Source organism: Aphis gossypii, chromosome 3 (assembly GCF_020184175.1).
Source record: "Aphis gossypii isolate Hap1 chromosome 3, ASM2018417v2, whole genome shotgun sequence".
NCBI classification, from domain to species: Eukaryota; Metazoa; Arthropoda; class Insecta; order Hemiptera; family Aphididae; genus Aphis; species Aphis gossypii.
This window is the reverse complement of record NC_065532.1, coordinates 8,790,944-8,808,903: the sequence shown is the minus strand read 5'-3', so window position 1 is coordinate 8,808,903 and position 17,960 is coordinate 8,790,944. Positions and strand designations below refer to the sequence as shown.

Sequence of the window (17,960 nt, the reverse complement as noted above, 5' to 3'; positions counted from 1 at the left end):
CACTTGTCGTACTTACTGTATACACTGCTGTAACTGCGTTGCCGGTTAGGTAGCTATATATATATATACGGACGCCTAATTGCCCGTCGCAGTAGCCTCGGCGGACCGTTCACACATATAATTCTTCAGACGACACACATTTAGTGTGTATCCATAATGATATATATAGTAATGTGCGCTCGTAAGTAAGTATAAAAAAAATATATATATATATAATAACACGTCATACAATGTGTGTGTGTGTGTGTGTGTGAGTGTGTGTGTACACATTATTTTATTTTATATATATATACCTCCTCGCACGAAGGCGGCGGCGTATATCGATGATAATTGTTATTATAAGGATTATCGTGTACGCGCATAATATTTATTATTATATACGTAGGTACACACGTCGTATATATATGTATATAGCCGTCCGTATAATGTATACGTATAATGTGTGCGTGCTCGTCGAGAGAGAGTCTGATGAATAGTGTGCGCGCGTTTGCGTGGGTCGTGACGTGTTAATAACACAACACAAAACTACCGCCGTCGTGCACGGGAGCCGTATAGCAGCCAACCATATATTATTTTTATTATTATTATATTGTATTATAGTATTATTATTATGTACACTTTTCTATCCTTTTCTATATACCTATACGCGCACAATATTATAATTCATAATGATATACACGATTACAGGGTGATTCTGTAAAAAACGGTATCAACACTTGTTCCGTGGTAACGATTTTCACGTTTTCGGAAATCTTTGTTTTCTTCGTAGGTATCTATACTTAGTTTCTATAATATGGTTTCTACTCGCTGCGCGAAGTCTCCGCTCAAAACGACATTTCTGATGACAAAAACTATTACTGTTTTTACCAAATTTCCTATAAATTGTTTTAGGTTTGTACAATGACATCAGCGTTCACTGTTTAAATTTCACAATCCTCGAAGCAGAATGTTTTTTTTTCCCGAGAATTTCGAACGTGTGCGGTTGATTATTATAATGTTTACAAATGCGTGGCGTTTTGACGAGTGGAGTGAAGTACCACCGCGGTACAAAGATATAACTCGCAAAAGGTTTATGTCCGCTATATATTTTATAACACTCTTACATCCTCAACGTTTACTATAACAATTAGCCGTTCGTTCAAAATTCGATTTCCGTACTTTAAAGTCCTCATCGTATGTAATAAAAAAAAAAAAAAAAAAAAAAAAAAAAAAAAAAAAAAAAAAAAATAGAAAATACTTATGTATAATTATAAAAAATATCTTTTCACATTAAAATCTATATAGGGCGTTCTGTATAATAATCTTTTGCAAAAACTTTCCAAAAACACGTTATAAAATATATAGGTACTTTTCGACAAAAAAACAGATATAGTCAAAAGAATCGCCCTGTATGTAACGCAATATCCGATCGTGTGTGCCCGCTTGTCTTTAACACACACACGCGTATAAATATATATACCTGAGAGATACCTGAGCATTGAACGAACGCGTACATTATATACGTCATACAATATATAATATTATGTATAGGTATGTGTGTGTGTGTGTGTGTGTGTGTAGGTACTTGTTACGCGCCGCGCGGTGGCTGCAGCTCCTGTGGGAACCCAAAGGTTTTTGTCGGCCGGTCGCGTTCCCATGGTACGTGTTGTACGCGCGCGGTATAATAATATAGTAATAATTCCGTACAAAAATGCGCGTGTTACGACGGCATTATAATCGCGCGGGCACGCCGAACGGTATATATATATATGTATACCTACGCCGTACGTCGTGTGTGTGTAATATAATAACGGCAACGATTTAATAATAATCGTACCTGTATACAGTAATAACAATAATAATAATAATAATAGTATGATATATAGCGTACACACCGATTAATTGATTAATTACTAGGCGCGGTCGCCGCCGCCGGCAGACTGCTACCGCTTCGGCGGCGGCGTAATATTTATACGTCTCAGCTATATTATAATAATAATAATATGGAATACTTACCCGCGTGTTTTTTGATATTATTATAATATAATATATCGTATACCGCGGCTACGCGGGCGTCGCGTGATTCTCGTCTGGAGATTGTAAATTACATCGAACCCATATTATAATAATACATATATGTGTGTGTGTGAGTGTGTATGTGTGTGTGTGTGTGTGTCGAGGCAAAAAAAAAGCGTTAGACGTTATCTTTTTTTTTTTTACGTGTTCTTTGCGCTCGTGTCGTTCTCCGGTGTGTGTGCGATAGCGGTGGAGATCGGGAAATGAAAGGAAAAAAAAAACGGTAGCTCGACGACGGGTTTTTATTTCGGTATGTATATAGGAGATTTATACTCGTGTATGTATGTACGTATAATATATTACGTATACGTATTCGAACGCGCGTGAACCGTCGTCTACAGTACCTATAGGTGTATGTGTACGATAAAGGTGTCGAGCCGACCGCAGACGGACCGAAAGTCCGGGCCAATCCGGTTTTCGATCTCGTAAATTTATCGCATGAAGGTATTGCAGTAAAAAAAAAAAAAAAGACGAATTTCCCATGGATCGACTACCTACCTATGTACAAGCTCACGCTATGAATGTGATCGATTCGACAATTATTATTATATATTATTAAGGTCATTGCGCGGCGATTCATATATTATAAATCATTATTATTGCAGAAAACAGTGCGACTATAAATATTAAAACCATAATAATAACGATATAGTGTATCGCGGGACGACGATGATTATATCGACGACGCAGAGACAAATTATAATATAATATACCTGCACAGTCAATGGTTTAATAGTTTAATCGGAGAAGAGTTACCGCGGTTAAAAAAATAAAGATCGCGAACAATAATCGTGAATATAACACGCTCGAATGGTTTTATTATAATATACGTATTATGTTATTACATTAAAGTCTATACGTTTCGGTATATTGTTTGCGTAAATATTCATACCATTTTGGGCGATTAGACACTGCACTGCTGCAGTCTTCTGTGCGTTCATTATATTGTGTTCACATCACTGCAGGAGAAGCTCCGGAACTCGTTAAATTATAATAATACAAAAAATCGGCTCGAAAACTGTGTTCAAATCACCGCGTGTCGCCATCGTTTCGGTGGTCCATTCATCGTCTCATCGAGATCGCCGCCGACTTTTTTTTTCTTTTAACCGACGTAGAATTTTGGACGTATTCCTGGACATACTTTTTTAGATTTGGCGAAAAGATTTCTCTACGACAAAACTAGAGCGTGTCGTCATTAATATTTTTTTCCTCGATATCAGATCAATACTAAGAATATACGTTTGAATAACCTTTTGAATCGATTCCTGCAGCGGTGACATCGTGCCGAGGAAAAAAACCATTTGTTTGGGCTCAATATCGCGGATGGACACGCTTAAACTTTGTCATGCTCGTGAATTTAAACGGAATTCGTTAAGAGTAGCTTTTATAAGTCAGCGATAGATGGAATAATTATATATACATATGAGTGTGTGCGTACGTGCGTGTATATAAAAATTAAACACATTTTAAAGCGACGGTTAATTATTGGTCGATACGATTTCGATAATTTAAAGCACGCAGTAGGTCATCTAAAACGCGTACTTACTACATCGTATCTATTATTATCCGATGTAATTTATAGATCGAGATCGAGCGATGAATCCGACACGCATATATACCGATGTTTTCGTTCAATAATGAATGAAAAATATTAAATGTATAATAAACGAGCAGTATATGCGCGTTCGATGAATGTCAATTCCTCCGGTGAAATCGTTTCATTATAACAGGAGCGTGTAAAATATATATACGATGAGCTGTATTGGGCGCACGTGGAAATCACCCTTAACCAGGAGAAAGTAGGTGTTGTGATAATTTGTTGTCGCGTGGCCAGGACAATATTATATTATAGGTGCCTATACTACATTACATTGTTGTTATTGATCGCGATACACAATAGAAATCGCCATAGTGTTCGTAGAAATTATTAAAGCGTTCATCACGCTTGCCCGGTATGAGAATATTTAAGTGTTACTTTTCTCGTTGATGGCGTACACAAATTGACTTTTCACTGCCGCATAAAATCGTAAACGAACGATATACTACCTGTGATACGACAATAATTTTATAATGTAACAAAAAAAAAAATAAAAAAATACGGTTTGTCTGTCGTTGATTTCAAACGCACCGTTACGCGCCACGTTCAAATGTTTCCGAAAGGTAAAAATAATAAAATATAATACGCATATATTATATTATTTAGTGTTCGGACTGTAATATTGGTAGATTATAATAAGAACCAGAAACATTGCGGCGAGACAAGACTGACGTAGTCCGTGGATTTCCATAACGGTCTAGGAGAGACTAACTTCCAATACGCAAAATGTCATCTGTATAGTAAATCTTACGGTAAAACATAAAAAAATACAATTACACAAAATGTTGGAAAAAAAATAACTGTTTCAATGCTTAACTATATAGACTATCTATAACGAAATGCACAAAAGCGTATAAAAACGAACGGTCCGAGTCCGGGTAAAAAGCCGGATTTCTACGTCATATAAAAAAAAAACAAATTATAATTATAGCGCTATGAGTTTGGACTTCAGACTTCTGAACAGATGATACGACGGTTTTGCAGTTTTTTTTTCTCCTAAAGTCGTTGTATTGGTATACGCATAATATTATTAAATATAGTACCTATATACGCCTCGAAACCGGTTAAATCGTTGTAGAATATTACGCTATAGAGATTGCGCATTATCTGAAAACGTGCACTCGTAAATACCTATAAATAGCGACCCGCTGAAAACAAACTATTGCCAAAAAATTATGACGTGCGTTCGCGATTAAACACATACGTCTGTCGGTTACATGCTCGCAGATTTCGCGGTGCCATCGTGCGATCACGCGCACCGTTCAAACGTTCGGCGTGATAGAAACTAAAAATACCAATATACACACACAACGTGTAGGTATTAATATCATTAGCCACCGTTTCCTCGGCATTAGTTCGACGAGTGGCGTTCTCTTAAAACCTATAACGGTCTATGATTTATTGGTACACGTGAGCGGTTCTTATCATCTGTCGTGGTGATAAAACGTGTGATTTCGACGTCAGAGCGGACGTCATTAAAATGTGTAGGACCGACAACGTTCGATCGGACCCTTCAGAGTCGTCGGAGATTAACGGAGAAGAAAAAACAGTTATAATTACCGGACGACGACGTCGACGTCTGTTCCAATAACAATATTATTACTGCGCGTGTTTAACAATAATTGTATCCGATTTGACAATATATAATAGTCAACGGAGTAAAGTTATAATGATTGTCTTCGTAACGTCGTGTGTACATCGATTGGTAAAAAATATAGTACACTTATTTTTTTTTCGAGTATTTCACCCATTCCCGATCGTAGGTATAAATAAATATAGGTGTGTAAAAGAAATGTAGCGAGCGCGCGTGAGACACGCGTCCGGTCCCCGTTCGGGTCGCGCGCGCACATTTTAATATTATTATTATCGTACTTACCTATACATAGCTATGTGTAAAATATTATGTATAGTAGTCACTGTTGCGCGTCTTCCGAGTCATTTATCACGCGTGCAGCTCAAAAAAAAGGTCGAGGGGGGGACGCGCGCCAGCACGTTCGTTTTTCACGACGTGTCCCGAAATCGAATCGGACGATGGGAAAAAAAAATTAATAATAATATTGAATAAAAGACCCGCGGTGTGGTCCCCGCGACGGAGGGCACACACCGTGTGCGATGTATATATATTTTATGGGTACGCGCGGATAGAAATTCGCGGTGTGTGCCGGGCGCGTGTGACGCTCGCGCTAAGAAGACGGCGGTTTTTTTCCGCCGTTCCGACGCGTCGCGGGCACGAACAACCCCCAGAAGAGCCGCGACCCCGTCCATCGGCCGTATCCGGACGACTTATAGTTTTAACCCTGACCCCCTTCTCCGTCGTCGCCCGGGTCAAGGGGACTCGGTTTTATATATTTTTTTTCTTCTACGACATATTATTATTATTATTATTTCCCGACACGTATTATATTCGTGCGTACATAATATAACTATATATATATACCCATACATAGCGGCGGCGGTGATATTATGTTTTAAATAAACAGGTGGCCCATTATAACTGCAACGACAGCAGTGGTGGCGGCGGCGGCGGCAGCAGCAGCAGCAGCAGCAGCGGTTCCCTGCTGACCGTGGGAAGCTATGGACCGGCATTCTCACACACACCGAGTACACACATAGGTACTGCACACACGCTACCCCTCGGGTAAACGCACGCACCACCGGTGAAAAGGAGTTTACTCGCATACTCGCACACGCACACGGGAGGGCGCGAGCTCGCGTACCTATGCGCATATTATATACGTATATATACTGCGGGTGAATGCGTGTGTGTGTGTGTGCGAGAGTATTTTTGGTGTAAGTATAAACGAGAAGGGTGGCCGCCGAACTGTATATGTATACATTATTAAATTTAATGTGTGTGTATATACCACGCATTGCCCAACACGCGTATTCGTATACGATCGATGTACCTATATATGACGTGTATACAGAGTGTTACGAAATATTTCAACATATATATATATATATACATAAGTAGGTTATACGTCGATGGCTAACGAGCGAAAGAAAGGTTTACTCAGGTGACTTACTTTAGTTGACTATTTCAGGCGCGTGTTGCAGAGCAACACATATGAATCGAACGAATTCCGCGAATGTCGATTGCTGTCCAAACGCCAACCCCTACAAACGCCGGACCTCATTGCTCACAGCGATTTTTTCTTCCGGTCTACACGCTGCAGAGAAAACGGAAGGATCTACGGATTGGGTAACCGAAAAGTCGCCGTTTATAACTGTAACAGAAAACTAATATAGATCGTGATCGGGTATGCCTATAGGTACTAGAATTGTAAAATAAATATGATTTTTTTTTTTAACACATTTTTAGAGCACCCTGTACATCCGCGTAACAGGGAATCATCACCACACCCTCCATCACGCGTCTTATATGTGTATATAAATATATTATATGAGTAGGGATTGCAACGGGTTTCTGGGCAAAGACGACGACGACAACGTCCCGCAAACCGACCCCGATACATCCGAAAGTGGTGTTCGCCCCTCCCGCACCGATGACGACGGCAGTATAATAATAATACATTCAATACGGGTTTCACTCTTCTATACACAATATGTATATACCTATGTATATATGGGCTTGAGAAGTACACATCGTATATCAAACGAGAGTGTCTCGTTTTCGGTTATATTTTCTCTTCCCTCCCACAGTCCCACGCAGGTCGACTCCCCCGCAGACGTATTGCGTAATATCATACGCGCGATGACCGTTTGCGCGCGATATGTCCGGTTGCGAAAATCGTCCGGCACAGTTTTTCACACGCTACGCCGAGACTTATTGTAACTATATATATAATAATAATATGGTCGTCCCTATGTATAAAACGTGTACCACGCCGTAGGATATTTATTTATACGCGTCCCCTTGTAGGTATAAAAAGATTTGATTTTTTTTTGTTCGCAAACGGATTTGCATAAAATTTGCCTGCGACGGAATACGCTGGCAACTGCAAATTGGACAAGATCTGATAGGTATACGTATAATAATTATGTTATTATGCAGGTCGTCGTCGTAAAATTTTTTTCACACACTTCCGTCGTCCCCTGCACTTCTACCACCACCCACGAGGCGTTTTTGGCGGCGACGGAGATGACGGTTTGAATTTTCTATACGGACCTGATGCAATCCGCGACCGGAATAAACCCGATCGTATCTTTATCGTCTGTGTACACCGACCTTGTAGAGGTATCCGAAACATAAAATAGTACAGCAATAAATTGTCTAGGTACCTACTAGTTATATATTTTTTTTATCGAATGTACCGACTAAATTATAATATGCACATACCTATAATATAATACTATTTAATATACTCGTTGTACTACTAACCATTTTAATTCACATATAATAATAATTTTATATACGTTTTAATAGCGAGTTATCGCCGTTAATCGTTATTACTTGTATATAAACGCGCGTTTTGCTCCGTACAATGTACACCCAAAGTCGGTCGAGTTTTACCCGCAAACAATTACCAAAATTACTAATGATTAACACAGTTGTTGCTCTTAAAAAAAAAATTGAATAATTTATTTTAATTACGATTTAAAACTTGTACTAGAGTAATGAGTATAATATACTATATTATAATAGTGGCGCAGTGTAATTGTGTAGTCAAAAGTTTATTGGTTAACCTAAAATGTTGCAGTCGACAGCTGCTTTATTATTTTCGCAGTATACGTCATAGATGTAGTATTTATAAACCTATTATAATATATATATTGTTTGCATATAATTATAATATGATTTTACCAAGCTACGAGCTGAATGTATTAAATTTGAAGTAATTCTAGGTATTCTTATTTATTTTTATAAAATACATTGTATTATTTCGCAATGAATTAATTGTAATTTTATTTTAAATTATGCTTAGACTAACATCTATACAATTCCTAAGATTAAAATAGAACTTCAAAATACTTAATTTTTTTGGCTAAAACATAAAATTATTGTAAAATAATATTAATTTAGTGTTTATTTATATTATTTTATATCAATTAAATACACTTCCAATAACTTTGCCAGGGGTTTGGCATATAATATATTGTATATATTTGTATACTTATTGACAATGTAAATGCTTTTTTGTCAATTGTTGTATCAAAATAAAAGACGAATATTTTACTATAAAATGCTGAACTCTATAATTTTCTAGTAATACATATTATTATATTATAATATATACTATATAGTATACACAATAATATACATATTGTACTAAAAATCGAATAACAGTAATGAAATTTTTTGAACACATAATATTATATGAATTGTGTATTCAAAATATTCACTTTTATTACACTACAAAACAATAAAATTTATGATTTATGGCAATATTTAAGTTTGAAAACATTAAGTCGTACAATATACGATAATATTTATTGTATCGTGTTTATTTTTTTAGTTTTTGCAGTATTCTATATACTTAATAATAATAATTAATAAATAAAGCTGATAATGTATTTTTTGTGTTAATCTTAAAATCTACTACTAGCATTGTTTCAATTTTTTCTGTGTTTTTTACGATATTTCAAAGGTTACATATGAAGCAGATCTTGAAATTCCACTATGCACAAAAAAACTATTGGTTTATATTTAAAAGTAATAAAATATTTTTTTTTTCATGTCTACTTGTAGCATTTTTTAATTTTATGACGTACAATCAGTATATTTTATATGTAATAATGTATTTCTAGTTTAAAAATTAAAATTATCATATTTTTACAGGGAGAACATGAAATTTAATTCATCCATAGTAAAACTTCGAGTCATCTCCCAGCTTTACATTATTTATGTTCGAAAATCGATACGAGGGGACTAAAACAATATTGAGGTACTTGTTATAAATTATAATAGAAATCCATATAGGTTAAGACTCGAAGTTTTTTCGAGTTTTGTCGAACTCCGAGATATTGCGATTCCACCTATGTATACAGGGTGTCCCGTGAGGATTTACCCATTGCGATATCTCCTGAAATAATGGACATATCATAATTCTGATTTTTTAATAAGACTCACAGGAATAAGAACTACAAATATTTTATGTTTTAATTTATTTTAATGTTTTGGTAAAAAAGTTAAAAAATATATTTTTTTATTTAATTATTTTCAAAAAAATTGAAGATAGCCATTTTGTAGAGTTAATTTTTCTGAAAATATTGACGTTTCAACATTTTGATTTCATTAATTTCCTGATTTTTAATATTTTTTCTAGTTTCTAGAAAAACAGTGAATTATTTAATACCATAGTGGTAACAAATACAGATAACGAGATATCGCAATGGGTAAATCCTCACGGGACACCCTGTATATATTGTGCATATGTACAACGTCCGTATTATATAATATATTGCTACAATTACTTAAAGTATTAAAGTATTAAAGTAAGTAGGTACACTTAAAAATTTGAAATCTTACACAGTCGTACAATCAATAGGTACCTACATTGTGTGGTAGGCAAATTGTACATATTATCTTCTAATGTTATTTACAATAACACGAAAAATAAGAAGTCGACAGTAGGTAGTTAAAAATTTAAGACTGTTATGTAAACACGTAATTGGAACGATAAATGGTTGTTATGACCTCGGTATTTTTTTTTAATGTATTTATTTATCTTGGAGTTTGCCGTCCAAAACCGATCTGAGGGAAAAACACGTTAACGATAATTGATGTAGATAAAAAACAAACCCGTTCAATACCATATTATATCGAAACCATCGTAAAAGACAATATAATGACTTACGATCGAAGGCATCATCGGATTTTTTGGCTTGTGTTCTTCAGTAGCATCTGGGCACTTCGCTCATAAGTACATAATATTATTAATAGGTATATTATAGGTATACACACGCGTTTTGTTTTACTAATTCTGTAAGATTTTTATACCATTAAACATTTAACATTTCCTCGTTGTTGATATATTTTTTTTTTATCATTTTTAGTTCGTTCGACTCGTGGGTTTTTATGAGATTGTTGAAATTTGATATCAGAGAAAAAAACAGTACTCACAATTTTTTATACGTTTTATAATCGTTCCTGTTTTGTTTACGTTCGGCCGCAACCGCATCGACGGGAAATGTAATACCGACTTTCCCACTTGACTCTTACAGTTAAATATTTATAGGTATATTAAATGTTGTTTAGAAAATGCTCATTTACCCTCTTAGGCGAGGACCAATTAACACTATTTTACAATATTTTAGTTCCGAGAAATCTGAAACACGTGTGGTTTAGTTTCACATGTTTCGTTTTAAATTATTATGATACATAATAGTATAATACATTATATATACATTTATACACATAGCTACGAGCGTGTATACACAATGTCAAAATTATGCTTTTACGCTTTAAGATAATTGAACGGTTGTTGATAGATCGAACAAAATAACTTCTTAATTTGATTTTCAAGTGTAAGCCAATTTTAGGGGGGTTAAATTCCAGGAATTGAATATACTTAAAAAATAAATAATGATGTTGAAATTTTTTATTTAAGTTTAAATGAAACGTTCAATACGATAGAGATTACATAATATATATATTCTTTGTCGTTTAATGTCATTTTAACCCCTAAAATAATGCGGCACGCGCGAATTCCTGCAACAAAAAATTGTAAATGTTCACACGTGTAATATTTCACGATTGATGACATGTGGTTCAATTATGGATAAGGTTAAGTAAAGTTCGCGTTCGATTATTTGACGACAAATAATATTAGTTATAATTATAATTTATTGCTATATTGTATAATTGTGCTTGCGGTCTTGTCGTCTTGCGAATAACCTCGGTATAGTAGCTTCCGTTTCAATCAAACACTGAAGATCAAATAGGAAAATAGATATAGTGAATAATAAAAAAAAAAATCGATGAAATAAAGTTATCAAGACCATCACAGATCGTTCGTATCCATTATGACGCATCCATTCGATCTGTATATTATTCTTTTAACGCGCATTTTTTTACCGTGATAAAAAAATTTTATACATAGGACTCGACGTCTCGACTACTGTACACGTCTTAAACGAAACGAACTGAACGCTGTATTATTTACACGTATTCCAGGCGCTAATAATAGTGGTTTTTATTTTATTAATTTATTCAAATTCATTCGACATTTTCGGTAATAATTTTTTTTTAACTTAATTACTTTTTTCAATAATAATATAAATGTAAATAATTCATACATATCATGCTGTATCATTTTAAATTTTAAGTACTCGCATATACATTATTCAAAGGTTATTTATCGTTATTTATTTTTTATTATTTTTTTTCCTGAAAGTCTCACGGAAAATTTAAATAAATACTTAATTTGTTCGTCAGGTAATTTAATTTTAAAATTTTTTCTGATTTCGCGTTCACAAATGGGTTTAGCGTTTAGATAAATGTAGTGAGTTGCACATGAATACACGATGTGTTACCTCACAAAATATTAGTCTACGGTCTACCGTATATTTTTTATAGTCTAATTATTATGTCTACGCAGTACAATAAAACACTCCTCTACTATTTATACTCACTATTCCGTTCATCTAAACTTTAAACAAATTTGTTTTATTCATCGAAAAACTTAAAAACGAAACTTTTATTTTATATTTATAGGGCAATCCTATTTTTAATTAGTTATATTTTTCATATCATATTTTAAAAGAACGAATAAACTCGACATAAGTGTACAATATCAACTATCACACTAAAACGTTAACATAGATAATATTATTGATCGCGCTTCGTCATACTATTTTTTTTCTATCAAATATTTTATGTTTACCTACAATAACCAGACGAAATCGGTGGCGGCTGTACTTACAACGTTCTACAGCGATAAGCGAAATGTTCATCACTTATATATTATCATAAGTGTAGACGAATCGTACATAATGATAGATAGTGTAATATAAATAGGTATAGGTCGTTTTATTTACGACGCGGATTGATCGCGATCACATAAAATCACGTAAATTTAAATAATAGGTACGAATAGATTTTTACGAGTTTATTAGTCGTCGTTAAATCGTATAATTTTTAGGACGTCCTAAACGTGTGCCCTAATAATAAAATATAATATATATGTATTATTACTGCACGTGCAGCAGGTATAGTAGTCAAATACCTACCCTCTCGTAAGTATATGTATAAAGTGTTGCCGGCTATACTCTCGCCGAGTTATAATTATTATCTATTTTATACGGACCGCGCGTATCGTCGGTCCCGGACATTTCGTGTATTATCGTGTATATAATATATATACATATATACGATACACATAATAGCGGTGTACTTACATATACATACCTTTAAACAGCGCGCGTAACATTACATTTTATTACATTATATTATTATACTCTATTAGTACACGACAACGACGACGACATATATAATACGACTGTATACATACGTATATTATATATTATATATATATGTACGATAGACGTACAGTTTCGGTGGAACGCCTTTTATATTATTATATGCTCGTCGGTCGCGGCGCCCGTGCTCGCCTCCGCCGCTGCCACCGGAACGCGACCACCCAACGCGCGCGTCGTCGCCCGTTATAATACTCATCTCGGGCTACTGGATGTCGGCGGCGGCGGCGTCGGTCCGACTTACGACTATAAAAAATGTGGGCAGTCACTACCGGCCCGCGTTTTTATAATATAATATAATATATCTACCTATATATATATACAAGTGTGTACGATATATATATATATGATACACCTGTCATTGTTCGGTCCGCCCGAGAGAGATCCGACGCCTGTACGCGCACTTCTCATCGCATAATATAATAATTATGAGACGTATCATACGTAGGTACGTTTTATGGGTACGTACCGTGTTGTACTGCACTTCGTGTCGAATGCCATCGTCGTCGTATGCGCGTACTGCACAATATGATGTTTTTCACGCACTCGTACAGAAATAGTTCGGTCCGAGGCGAATCGATGGAGATCGACTGAAAGAACAGTCGAGTAAATTATTAATATATTATAATATTACAATGTCGTATACATCGTCTGTGTATACTGTATATATATACGTAAAACATCGCGACGTTTTCGACGATCGGCGCACGCGACCGTTACGCGCCAAATCGCATCGACGCAGAGCAAGGTCAATACTATCGTGTTATTTTGTGAAAACGACGCGTGGAGAAGGTTTTCATTACCTATTTAAATAAACTCAACGCAACCCCTCCCCTCCTCAATTTTTGATATCTTATTTCAATCGTACCATCACGTAACTACAATTCGGACGATGAAATTCCAAGTCATTTTTTATTTTTATCGCTTTTATTTAATAACTACATCGTCAAAAATCGCTTTTTTCGAGAATTCTCAGTATCGAGAAAAAGTTTTCCAGTACGATAATATCGCAAGAGTTCTTGTTGTAAACAAATCGATAATCCGATTAATATTAGAACCCTATACCCAGTATGGGTTGCTAAGTCTTACAAATCTATATTAGAGAAATAGAGAAATCGAATTTGTGAATTTAAAATATTAGAGTGAATCGTCCTTTTATCGTTATTAAACGTGCCTAAACATTGGCTTTTATCGAATTTTAACTTGTAAGCAAGACGATGTGAGTACTGTTGAAATATTACCATTGCCTAAGCACAGATAGTGTTATCACATTTTACTTTGCAGACGACAGTTCAATTAACTTTGAGATTAAACTGTTTAAAGATAACAACACAAATTCGGTTCTTCTGAACGTTAATTTTCCAAGTCGTAAAATGTTTGTAAGTCATTCACATGTCGGATTTCTGACGAAACATATGTCGACAATGGGAGGGGGCAGAGGTAAGGTTGACGTAACACGTTTAAACAATCGTTTTAACAAAATTTTTATATTCATGATGACTGATTAATATGAATAATAACTTATAAAAATATATTTGGTTTATTTAATTTTATTAGTTTGGAAATATATAATAAGTATAATAGGAGCGGTTCGTTTTGGATTTGGATTTATGGATTCTATACTATGGGACGTCGTTCTAATAGTCTAATGCATACTTCAATCACAATAGTTATAATTTATAACCTACGTACGTATTTATCGATACACTTATGTCAATTCCGAAGTGCATCTTTGAATGTTACACTCGTGCTGTAATAAAATGTTAAAAAAATGTTCTTATTAATAATAACACCGGGAATCTTAATAATTATTATTATCTGGGCATTGTTAATTGACTATTTACGTCAATGCACTCTATAGTATTTATTTATAGATGCGATACGTCATGCAACTTGAAAAGTAGCGAATTATGTATCCATAATAGATATAATTATTATTACCTGTATTATTGATATTTGTATTAATAATATCGGTTTCTATTCTTTTCTTTTTTTTTCTTATAAAGTACCTATTATACATTTTTTTTACAGTTCTTAAATACTATCTTAAATTTATTATACTTATGCTTAACTTTTTTCTAGATCACTTACTAACTCTATTATAAACTATTGTATAACTGTTTGTAACTCTCTATATCAACATCACGAATATTTCTTAAAACAAGCAGATATCATTATAAATCTCATTTTTTCTTGTCATACAATGTTATAACTTTGACAAAACTCGGATCATTTCGGGTATTCAAATATAATAAAAAAAAGTCAGCTTTAAGACTCAAATTTTACTCTAATTTATGGGCAAGATAAGGTAACAGTAAATTAGTTTTTTTTAAAGTTATTGTTGTATGATGAAATGATTTCAATGTATGTCTTATCTAGTGTATGTGTACTACACTATAATCGATCGGTATCGCAAAATTATCATTGTTACAAATTATTCGTCCTCGAACTGATGTGGCTTTCGTGGTGAAAATATAACATAGTAAGCAGTGAGTTATGTGAGTAAATCGATGAAAGGTGAACAAAACAGCACTACGCGAGGCATTAACTTCAATAAATAGTACGAGAAGTATTTATGTCGAAATAACAACATTGAAATATTACTGTCTAGTATGAAAAACAACGTACTGCGCCTACTTGGATTTTATACATCTACATGTACATTTTATTAAATAAAAGTACTACGCGATAAAACTGCAGTAAATAATAACGATACGTATGTACGGGTTAAGTAGCAAGACAAAGTTAATAATCAATTTGATTTTTAATTTTGATCTCTCACTTTGCGTTCAAAATTTAATCGGTTATACACTCATTGGTGTGTAAACGACTTACGCCAAGTCCCTATACAAACTACTATATAGGTATAATAATAATGCTGTAGTACTTTCGTATTACATCTACGAGTGCATCGCATACTACGCCTGCTGCGATCGAAGTGTTACAAGTCAAAAGTCTCGACGTATAAACAACCACGCGTATTACGGTGAAAAGCCAATCGCGCGTATTATTATCGAGTGATGGAAATCGACCGGACTCGAGCTCGTCGATTTGTATACGCGTATTATATTATTATAATGTATATTACGTACGTGTAGTAGACCGTCGTTAATGGCCAGCCTCGGGTGTACCGTGCACACATTTACTCGGCGTTAGATTATAATATCATAAGTAATATTACGCGTCTCGCATTAAAGCCGCCCGGAGAGGACCGGACCCGCGCAAAGCGCGTGCACGTCTCCCGGGCAAATGACGCGCGGCGGTGGCTCTCGTATTCAATTACCGCAGAGCAAGACCCGATGTACCTGATATAATGATGATAATAATAATAATATTATACAGTCGTCGACGGGTAGGCGAGCGTGCGCGAACCAGCTATATACACCGTGCCGGCCGTATATTGTAATAATGTAAAAATATTATGCGACGTGTGGTTCAAGTCTCCGCGGCTTTCGATTTCATTTCGTTTTTCGAGTTGTTATAATCATAGAATATACAGTGAACCTCTAAATACCGGACACCGTTCGTCCGCCGTTCAGAAGACAGTGACGACACTATTTTATTATTATTATTATTATTATTAGTGTTTGAGACGGACACTCGGAAGTGCGATCATCATCGGTCTTTCCTAAAAAAATATCGTTTAATAATATTATTATGGATACTAATTATTATTATACGAGGACATTAATAAAAATTTTTATTTAACAATTATTATTTTTCAGTTGTTTCGTTTCGTTACACCGTATGCGTATTATGATGAGCATTTAATATATACCCCGGAGACTGTTAATTAATTTAAGTGGATAAATGGTCAATATCTCGACCGCAGTGGCAACGATGCGGTAGGTCATCGCGTCCTCGTGATACGCTCGCGTTTTATAAATGAAAAAAAAATAATCTATTTTCTATACATTATTATATTTTATTGTGCTCTCCTGTACTAATCCAGGTCGATCTCGCGCAACTATAATATATACCTAATGTAATTATCCGCGCGTTGGACAGATTTATTATTACTATTATTATTATTAGTAGTAGCAGTATTAATACTATATAGTGTAATATTGTAGGTACCTATAGTATAGCCATAGTAGTTGTAGTATAGTTGTATACACGAGATGATATATTGTGTTCAATTGCTCGAATCCTTTTATGGTCTTCATAAAACTACGTTCAACAGTCATAACGCTCTTCATTTATAGTTTAATATTACCTATTAATTATCATTCGCCAAACTAAACGCCAACACCGGTATCATATAGCTAGAACATATAATTAAATAATTTTTAATAATATAATGTCACCCCCCCCCCCCCCCATAAATTTCATCGCAAATACGAAATATTTTTTATATATTATATTTATTATTAATATTTAGCACGGGACTCTACCCTTCCTCTACCATTATACAATAATATCTATGTGTACCTGCAGTATACCTAATATGACGATTAAAACATTATAATTATGCAAATTCCAAATGTCATATAGTCAGTAGTCACCGTTATTAATTACTGTACTTTAAAGTTCAAAGTATGACTTGGTCTATCCGTCGCTACTCATCGTTAAATAAAAAATTGTAATCATTGTACATAGTAGAGAATATATCGAGAGACACTATTACATGCATACTATTCTTGGTAGTTCTTAGAAGACGTCTCTAGAATATGTTACAGCCACTGAAAAATATAAAATACGGTAATTTTTCAAACAAAAGTTGACTAATGATCTCTCATTATATTGTTGCAAATATAAAACAAACTCAATAACAATAATATTTATGAATTAACTATATTACATAGGTATGTCCATAAAACGAAACTATAATTAAGCACCGGAAATGATTTACGTGACTGCGGTGACTGATACATAATTTTCTGTTATGCATTAGGTATTATTACAAATACCTAACACATCGCAGTGCATG

General features: G+C 34.5%; 1 long non-coding RNA gene across 3 annotated transcripts in view; it reads right to left on the bottom strand.

Moving 5' to 3' along the window:
• LOC126551302 (uncharacterized) overlaps positions 1-17,960 on the bottom strand; it is a 36,847-nt gene that overhangs the window by 8,680 nt on the left and 10,207 nt on the right. For 2 of the 3 annotated variants that reach the window (XR_007605172.1, XR_007605170.1), the window contains exons 3-5: positions 17,462-17,712; positions 17,108-17,295; positions 13,500-13,620 (exon numbers count right to left, since the gene is read on the bottom strand). This is a non-coding gene — a long non-coding RNA (uncharacterized LOC126551302). Of the gene's footprint in view, positions 1-16; positions 179-13,499; positions 13,621-17,107; positions 17,296-17,461; positions 17,713-17,960 lie in introns of those variants that run through there. The other variant, XR_007605171.1, reaches the window with a different exon arrangement.